At 47.9% G+C, this 9,323-nt stretch overlaps 1 long non-coding RNA gene across 1 annotated transcript; it reads right to left on the bottom strand.

The window, feature by feature from the left end:
* Positions 1 to 2,106: 2,106 nt before the first annotated feature.
* LOC131482895 (uncharacterized) lies at positions 2,107 to 9,070 on the bottom strand. Its single transcript, XR_009247389.1, has 3 exons — positions 8,965 to 9,070; positions 5,455 to 5,580; positions 2,107 to 2,456 (listed from the first exon to the last, which is right to left on the bottom strand). It is a non-coding gene; the product is annotated as an uncharacterized LOC131482895 (long non-coding RNA).
* Positions 9,071 to 9,323: the final 253 nt, after the last annotated feature.

Consider the following 9,323-nt stretch of genomic DNA (forward strand, 5'->3'; position numbering starts at 1 on the left):
GAACCCACTCCAACACAACATCAAGAGAACCCCAAGGGGTAGACCTCATGTACAGGCGATGGCCCCAACCATGTAACTCTGTGTGTTCTGTTTTTCCCATCCACAAAAGTTATGACTGAGTAATTCAGGTGCCAGAGTTCAGCACCACGAACCCAGCAAGGAGTTGAGTGCAATAACCTGAGGGTCCTCCAAATAGTCTGTGGGAAATGTGTATCAGGAGGAAAACTATATGCGGATTTCAAAGAATTTTTTTTGCGCCAAAAATAAGTTGATCTTTTAATTCCATTTTCCATGACCCTTTTTGAAGTAGTCTGATTTGATGTTGTGAAACATCAATGTGAACTCACAGTTAGCTTAACCTAGGCAGTCACATTCAGAAACACTGACAGATGGTGGACATACACCAGCTGGCCTAGACACAGGCAGATTTCTTGGCTCTGTTGACAGGGCCTCAAAGAGGAGACCCTTGCCTAGCAAGGAGCATGCCCCACACCCCGAGTTTCTTAACCAAAGGCGCAGAATTCCTTAGGGAAACAGCTGATCCTCAGGCAGTGGCAGGGAATATGTGAGCTGAATCTGGCATAGCTCATAATGACAGAAAGGAAGGAAGTACTCAGCAACAACAACAACGAACCGCAATGATGACATGGTACTAAAGGAATTCTGGTGCTGCTGACGGAGCTCCTCTTGGTCAAATCTGGAGCAATTTGAGTGACAAAATAAATCACGGAATTTTGGACACTGCTTTGTAACTTGTGGTATTCTGCTGCCAGAAACGGAACACATCAGACTTGCTCATTTTTTAAGGAAAGGAGATTATTCGTGTTCTGGAGGTTGACAAGTCAAGGTCAAGATGCCAGACTTTGATAGAATGAGAGATTTCTTGGTGCATCTTCACATGATCAAAGGCAGAAAGGGAAGCTAAAAACAAACTGCTCCTAGTTTCCTAACATAGGAACATCCAAACCCTTCCTGAGAAAGTCCAGTCACCCCAAGAGGACATCTAATCCCCTCATGAGCCCTCCAATCTACTCATAAGCAATCCATTATCTTTATGAGAAGATACAGTTCCCTCGTGAGAATGTCCAAATCCCTCATGAAAACACCTAATACCTTCACGAGAATATCTAATAGCTTCATTAGAATGTAGAATTCACTAATGAAATTGTCAAATTTTCTCATGATAATGTTGAACCCCTTCATAAGAATATCCAATCCTTTCTTGAGAATAACCCATTCCCCCATTAGAATATTCATTTCCCTAAGAATACCCTATTTCCTCATGAAAATATTTAATTTCCTCCCGAGAAAGTCCAATCCCCTTATGATAACATCCAATACCTTCACGGTAATGTCCAAACCCCTCGTGAGAATGCCCAATTCACTCACAAGAATGTCCAATCTACTCACGATGACATCCATCTCTTCATAACAATGTTTAGTCCAACCATAAGAAGGTCAACCCCTTCCCAAGAACATCAATTCATTTGCATCTAACCTAATCACAAAAACATCCAATCTCTTCATGAGAACTTCCAGTCCCCTCATCAGAGAATCCAATCTCTGAGTCTGGAGCCCACACGACTGAAGCATCTTTCAAAGGCTTTACTATGATACTGGTAACAACCGGATTTGGAGAGTACACATTTAAACCACAACCGACAGAAACATAAACTTGAAATTGATGAGTCCTGGGACTCAAATTCCAAGAAGTGACTGGGCCAACCAGTTCCCTTAATTGGATCTGCAATGTATGCCCCCATTTCGTGGAACAGGCTACTGTGGCCTGCCAAGGAGGCTCCAGATTCTCCAGGCTCTCAACCTCCGTCTTGCAGCAGATGGCGCTTGACTTCGGACACCTATGCTTGCCTGAATCGACAGGGGTGGTGGCATCTGAGAGCCTGAGCCCTTCCTCTTTCTGTTTGTTTTTCTCCCTTCAGGTGCTCAGCAAACAACATGCTGAGCTGTTTTTTGCTTAAAGCACAAGAATACCTCTGCTTCGTTGTTGAAGCATCAACAATCATATTTGAGCACATATGATTTTGCTAGGGTTGCCATAACAAAGTACTCGACAGACTTGAACAAAAAAATCCATTTTCTCACCGTTCTGGAAGGTCAGGGGCAGGACATTAGCAGGGCTGGCGGCTTCCAGGGTGCGGGCAAGGGTCCGTCTCAGTCTGCTTAGCTGGCCATTTACGGCGTTCCGCTCACTGTCTTCATTGCTGCATGGCATTGTCCCTCTGCACCTGTGTCTCCCAAGGCCCACCTGGAATAGGACACCAGTCACCCAGACCAGTAAACGCTGAAGACTGAGCTGGGTCTCCCCCAGACTCGTAACTTTTCAGCTCCAACCATCAGCATCTCAGGATACGGCTGTATTTGGAGTTGAGGCCATTCCACAGGTCGCAAATTAAAGTAAGGCCAGAAGGGTCTTACTTTAACAAAGTCCAGCAGGACTACAAAGGGAAAGTTCAGACAAAGACCCCAGGAAGGCACCGGATGAGGCCCTGTGCAGACCCGGCCACAAGGCCACCCCCTGAGGCCTGCTCATCCTGACCAGCAGCTGGGAAACCTACTCATTCCGCATGTCCCACGGGAGATCAAGCATGCCCCATGAATGCCCCAAGCACCCCCAAAACACACCTTGCACTCTCCATTGCTGCTCACTGCCTGGTGCCAACTTAATCTCCCCCTCCCACAGTTCTGACTCCTTATTCCGATTCACGCAGCACCAGGCAGGCCCCACCTGGCCCGAGTTTGCACTGATCGCTGCCTTAACCCCACCTCATGTCATTGGCTTGCTTTGATGGTTCAGCCATTCCCGCTGGGCTTGGCTGCATGCAGTTCTCACACAGGTGTCCCTTGTGGTGCTTGAGGTCTCCTAGTGGCTCAACTCGGGCTGGGGCTGGAGTGGGAGGCAGGAATCTACAAATCTACTTGCTGTCTAGTTTTGTAAACACAGCTTTCTCAGAACACAGGCTCATCATAACTTTGCACTGTTTCGGTTTGGATCGCTGCGGCGACTGCTTATCTAACCGTAGTAAAATGTGAGATAGGTGGTGAGGGCAGTTCTGGACTTTCCTTCTTGGCTCGCAGGTGGAAGGGCTGGAGCCTTAGCTCCCTTGTTTTCTGCCCCTCTTCCGCCTGCCTCTCTGACCATGCACGCTTGGGATTGGTGTGTGTTTGAATTCTCCTATCAGCAGCTGGATGACTTTCCTGCTTCCGCTATTGAGTTATTCTCTGACAGGGTTAGAATAGAGGGGTCATTCACAGACCTGGTCCTTTAGGGAGGCTCCAAGGAGGCACCATATCCTTGCCTTTCCCAGCATCAAAAGGCCGCCTGTTTTTCTCCACGATTTAGCAGTTTCCAGTCTCTAGAGCTCTGACATGTCTCCATGTGGGTACTGAGGATGTCATTGGGTACATCAAACAAATCATGTACTCTCCCCATCTCAGATCCCCAAACTTAACCCCATTAGCAAAGAAACTCCCTTTTGCAACATAGAATAATACATCCATACCCTGAGGATTCAGCTGTGGGCCTCACTGGGGGCCACTGTCCTGTCCACCATTGCACCTTCATAAAGTTAAGTAACATGCTTTTGAAAAGTATATTATTTATATATAATTACAAATTATATAAACATATATATAATATATATAATGTAAATCTAAATTATATATAATAAGTTGTATATGAATAATTATATATAATCATTTATCAGATCCAGCATGATGACTGAATTGGCTAATTCTCCCCTTTTAAGCTCTAGCACCCCGTATGGCTACTGATTCGTGTCCAGGCTACTTCACTTTCCATCCAGCTCCTTGCTTATGACCTGGGAAAGCAAAGGAGGATGGCCCAAAGCCTTGCACCCATGTGGGAGACCTGAAAGAGACTACAGGCTCCTGGCTTCGGATTGGCTCAGTATTGGCCAATGAAGCCATTTGGGTAATGAACCAGTGCATAGAAGATCTTTCTCTGTCCTTCTCTCCATAAAATAAAGAAATAAAAATAAATAAATCTTATATATATATAACATACACATTATGTACATAAATATATATTTAGGGCCCAGCGGTGTGGCCTAGCGGCTAAAGTCCTCGCCTTGAAAGCCCCGGGATCCCATATGGGCGCCGGTTCTAACCCCGGCAGCTCCACTTCCCATCCAGCTTCCTGCTTGTGGCCTGGGAAAGCAGTCGAGGACGGCCCAAACCTTTGGGACCCTGCACCCATGTGGGAGACCCGGAAGAGGTTCCAGGTTCCCGGCTTCGGATCGGCGCGCACCGGCCCGTTGCGGCTCACTTGGGGAGTGAAGCATCGGATGAAAAATCTTCCTCTCTGTCTCTCCTCCTCTCTGTAACTCCGCTTTCCAATAATAATAAAATCTTTAAAAATATATATATATATTTAATGTTTGAAAGGCACTGTAAGAGAGGGGGCCCAGCGCAGTAGCCTAGTGGCTAAAGTCCTTGCCTCACACATGCCAGGATCCCATATGGGTGCTGGTTCTAATCCCAGAAGCCCTGCTTCCCATTCCAGCTCCCTGCCTATGACCTGGATGACGAGGATGGCCCAATGCCTTGGGACCCTGCACCTGCGTGGGAGACCCAGAGAAGGCTCTGGGCTCCTGGCTTCTGATGGGTTCAGCTCCAGCCACTGCGGCTGTTTGGGAAGTGAATCAACAGACAAAGGATCTTCCTCTCTGTCTCTTCTCCTCTCTGTATATCTGACTTTCCAATAAAAATGAAAAGAGAGAGAGAGAAAGGTCTTTCATCTGCTGGTTCTAATTTAAGAGCCAGGAGCCTCTCCGAGTCTCCCATTTGGACACAGAAGCTCAAGCGCTTGGGCCATATTCCCTTGCTTTCCCAGGCATGTTAGCAGAGAACTGGATCAGAAGTAGTGCCCATGTGGGATGCCGACACCATGGGCAACAGCTTTACTGGCTATGCCACAGCACCAGCGCCTGCCTGCATGGCATGCTTCTGTCTTGACCTCTCACCCCGCCAATTTTAGCAACAATCTTGGATGTCTACCTCCTTGGCTTTACAAACATTTGTTCTGGAGGGCCCGGCACAATGACTCAGTGGCTAAATCTTCACCTTGCAAACACCGGGATCCTACATGGGCCTATATATTTGCCTTTTCAATTAAAAAAATATTTTTAGAAAAGAAAATATGCACCTAAAAAGATATCTGACCTTGAAGCTATGCAGGCATATGAAAAAGTAAACATTATAGCCTGTTTATGCTACTAGATTATCAACATGTAAAGGATGAGTAATTGAAAGGACTAAGATGGGTAGAAAATACGATTCCCTCATTAGTGCTGACAATTATTTTTCAGAGGCTACTTTAGCAAAATTAATAAAGATGCAAAGAGTGACTATTCTTTGACCTAGCAAACCCACCATTCAAATCCCAGGTATGAGCACATATCCTCTTGGCCTTACCTATAGCTGCCAAGACTTGGGAACAATCTACAGGTATACTGGCAGAGAATTGCGTGGACACATGATGACATCCAGACACGAACTCCTTTTGAGACTGGCAGTGAGATGGTCATTCTTCTAGAAAAGCTGAATTGTGTATAGAAACAGTTTAGAGGTGCTAGTATCTGAATCATCCAGTTCACAAAGGATGGAATTCAGCAGTCAGCATCTTGGCATGAATGCCTCCTGCAGAAGCAGTCACAGGGGCATGGGGTGGGGAGGCAGGCAGAGTGGGCAGGCCATGGGCTGAGTCTCAAGCAGGAGCAGTTTCTGCTGTATCAGGATTGATATGCCCAGATCCGACTCCACCGCAGCTGCCCACAAGCTGCTGCTGGCCCTACTGCAGAAGCTCCACCCAGATCTCACCACTCCAGCTCCTCCCCTGCCTCTGTCCTCCGAAGCAGCCACACAGACTCAGTAAAAATCTATCTGGCCTTGGCCCCCACCCCCTCCTTTCAGAAACCTCCAGGAGAAACAGAGCTGCCAAAAACCCTCAAGAGTTGCCTGTGCCCACCCCTTGGGCCTCACCAGGCACTGCCCTTCTAGCTCACTCAGCCCCAGCCTGCTCCCACCCATGAATTTTGTGACAGCTGCTCCCTCTTCTGTGATGTTTCTCCCTCTGCTAACCCTTGGCTCCTTCAAGTCTATGTGCAGAAGACCTCCTGCCAACCTGTTTAAAGCTTCCTCTCCCCCCATTCCCCTGCACCAGGGTCAAGGGCGCTAAAGACAGAGATGAAGGGATTATTGGAGAGCAGAGGAAGCAGCTAGATGCAGTGGGGAATTCTGGGCCAGGTTCCAGCACAGGAAAAGGACATTTTGGAGGCTACCAGGGAAAGCTCAGTAAGTCTGAAGTTGAGTCGCATGGCGTGCACCTTCCATTGTCCTGACAGGTGCATGCTATGACAGACAGTGTCAGCCTTAGCATGCAGTTGCCCCCACCTGCAACCTCAGCCTTCCTCCAAGCCTGACGTGGTCTGCGTTGTCACTGTCACTCCCGTGTGAGGTGCTGTTTCTTGTAGCACTGTGCTCCGTGATGGCGGGCTCCTCCTGCCTTGCACCCAGTGTTATGAGCCCAGCTGCTGGAGTCAACAGCTCTATACTCCTCCATCAGTTCTAGTTTCCAGACACCAGGATTCCCCATGATGCCCTGAAGGATGGATGTGTGCATATATGATGACCCATGAACTTTAAAAATAATGATTGATTTTTATTTGAAAAGAAGAATTTCAGAGAAAAGAAGAGACAGAAAGGAAGATCTTTCATCTGTTGGTTCACTTCCCAAGTGGCCACAACAGCCACAGCTCAGCTGATCCAAAGCCAGGAGTCAGGATCTTCTTCTGGATCTCTCACAGGGCACAGGGTCCCAAGGCTTTGAGCCATCCTCCACTGCTTTCCCAGGCCATAAGCAGGGAGCTGGATGGGAAGTGCAGCAGCTGGGATATGAATCAGTATCCATATGAGATCCCGGCATTTGCAAGGCAAGGATTTACCCATTAAGCCATGGCGCGGGGCCCTAGACTCATGTTTCTATCCACATGTATTGCTCATCTCCCAACAGCATTCACAGTCAGGCTCATATACAGGAGTCTTGAATGTTAAATCTACCTTGTCCCTTTTGGCTACTGTATCTTGACATTTCTTGGACTTTTATTGGTATAGGGCTGTGATTGGCGCTTTCATCAGAGTAGAGTGGATTTTCTATTAGCGAGATAAAGCACTCTCTTCCAGGGTGATGCTGTGCTTTAGTGAGCTAAGCTGCCATCTGCAACACCACCTTCCCATGACAGTACATCCACTCTAGTCGCAGCTACTCTATTTCTAATCCAGCTCCTTGCTAAGGCACTAGGAAAGCAGCACAAGATGGCCCAAATGCTTAGGTTCCTTAGAATAAGGGGGAGACACCTGATCTCAGCCTAGAACAGCTCTAGCTGCTGTGATCATCTGGAGAATGAACCAGCAGATGGGAGATCTTCTCTCTGTATATCTATCACTCTGCCTTTCAGATAAACAATTATTTTAAAAAGGTGCTTCCTCTTTTATTACATGAATAATCAGTTGTCTTGCAGCCATGTATGCAATACAGCTTGTCTTGAATCACCATCTGTGTCTGACTCCTTTTCTAGAATCTTCTTGTTTGCTCGTGTCTGCCTAGTACTGTGGCTTACAGAATGCTTGTCACCCAGAGATGTTCCCACACATTGCCGGCAAGCTTTGCTCCAGCATCATCCCCACCATGTGCGATTGTCTTGCACTCTCGCCCACCTGCTCCACTTGATAATGCTCGGGCCGAGTCAGAGTCCATCTGCTGAAACTTTCCTCAGGATTCAGACTTGGACTGCACATTGTGATGCAGATGACTACAGCAAACCCTGGAGTCCTTCCTGTGCTGTCTCCCCACACGAGAAACTTGGTAGCACCACTCCTTGGTCTCCTTTATGTTTTCTATCAATGTATGTTTTATCCTCTTACATGCTTTTAATCCCTTTACTGCCATGTTGCTTGTGATTTTTCTCACTGTCCTGAAAGTCAGGCTCTCTATTCTGTTGACTTTGAATTGAGACGGTAACTGCCGTGCTGGCCCCAGGGCCAAGCTCTTCCTGTGCTTCACCGTGAGCTGGGCATGGCCATGAGCTTGTTGGCCCCGGTGGACAGCAGACAGGACACAAGCAGGGATTGAAAATGGACTTGCTCTCTTGCAGCTCTGCCCTCACCGGGAGTACAAGTCCCAGCTAATGGCAGGAGTGGGTTGGGGGGCAGATGAAGCAAAGCCCTGTATCAACAGGCCCAGGTTCTAGTAGCTGCAGCACCTACCAGCTCTGCCCACCCCAAGATACCCAGACACATGAGCCACACCAACCTGGGTCAACCAACTCCCAGGCAACATATGGCATTCTGGCAGTTAACACTGCTGGCCAAGGGCTGAGGCAAGCTAACAACGACACAGCATTTCCAATGGATCCAGTGGTGTGGAATTTACCTGTCCATTTAATCTGTATTTGGCTTTGACTGCACACTTCTAGAAATTCTGTTAGATTTCCGTTGGTCATTTTCTGACTTTCGGATGGAAATCCCATCATACGCAGCTAGATTGTTTTGCTCCTTCCTTTGCTCATTTTCTTTTCCCTCATTGTCACACTGCTTTGGGGCACATGTGGCTGTGTGTGCCCAGTGTCCCCTGCAGCCTAAGAAGCCTCTGTGGAGGCCATGAATTAGTCTAAAATCCTTATCGATCCCAAGCGCAACAGAGCAGATGGGGCCCCCAGCAGAAAGCCAATGTGAGGAAACTAAAAGGCAATAGCCTTGAGGAACTGGTAGACTGCCAACCATAGGGAGCTGATCACAACAGAGTGACAAGGAAGAGAGTAAAAGAGAGGCATTTGGCACAGAATATGCCCCCACCCCCAACACTCAGCTCTACCCACAACCACCACTGCCTGCCCGGATGATGCTCTTGGATGAGGGCTCACCCACCTGAAGCTGCTCAGGAATCCAAAGGTGTGGTGGTCCTAGGCAGCTAGTGTAGGGTCACGAGCTTAGAAACCACTTCCCCTGTACTCCCCACCCCCTACCTATGTGAGTCTATCTGTCCACCTGTGATGCTCACCTATCATCCATCATCTGGAACCTGAGAGGGGACAGTATTGCATTGTTGCATAAGCACTCCTGTCACAAACCCCCATAAAGGCACTCCGACTCTTGGCCCCTCCAGTACCAGCTCCTGCAGACAGACTCCAAGGACAGGTAGCCCCTCAACACGGCCCCTGAATGTCTGTACTTCTCATCCTCTGTTCACTGCTTAAGTGACTCAGCGAAGATGTTAATGCTGAGAT

Source organism: Ochotona princeps, chromosome 21 (assembly GCF_030435755.1).
Source record: "Ochotona princeps isolate mOchPri1 chromosome 21, mOchPri1.hap1, whole genome shotgun sequence".
Taxonomy (NCBI): domain Eukaryota; kingdom Metazoa; phylum Chordata; class Mammalia; order Lagomorpha; family Ochotonidae; genus Ochotona; species Ochotona princeps.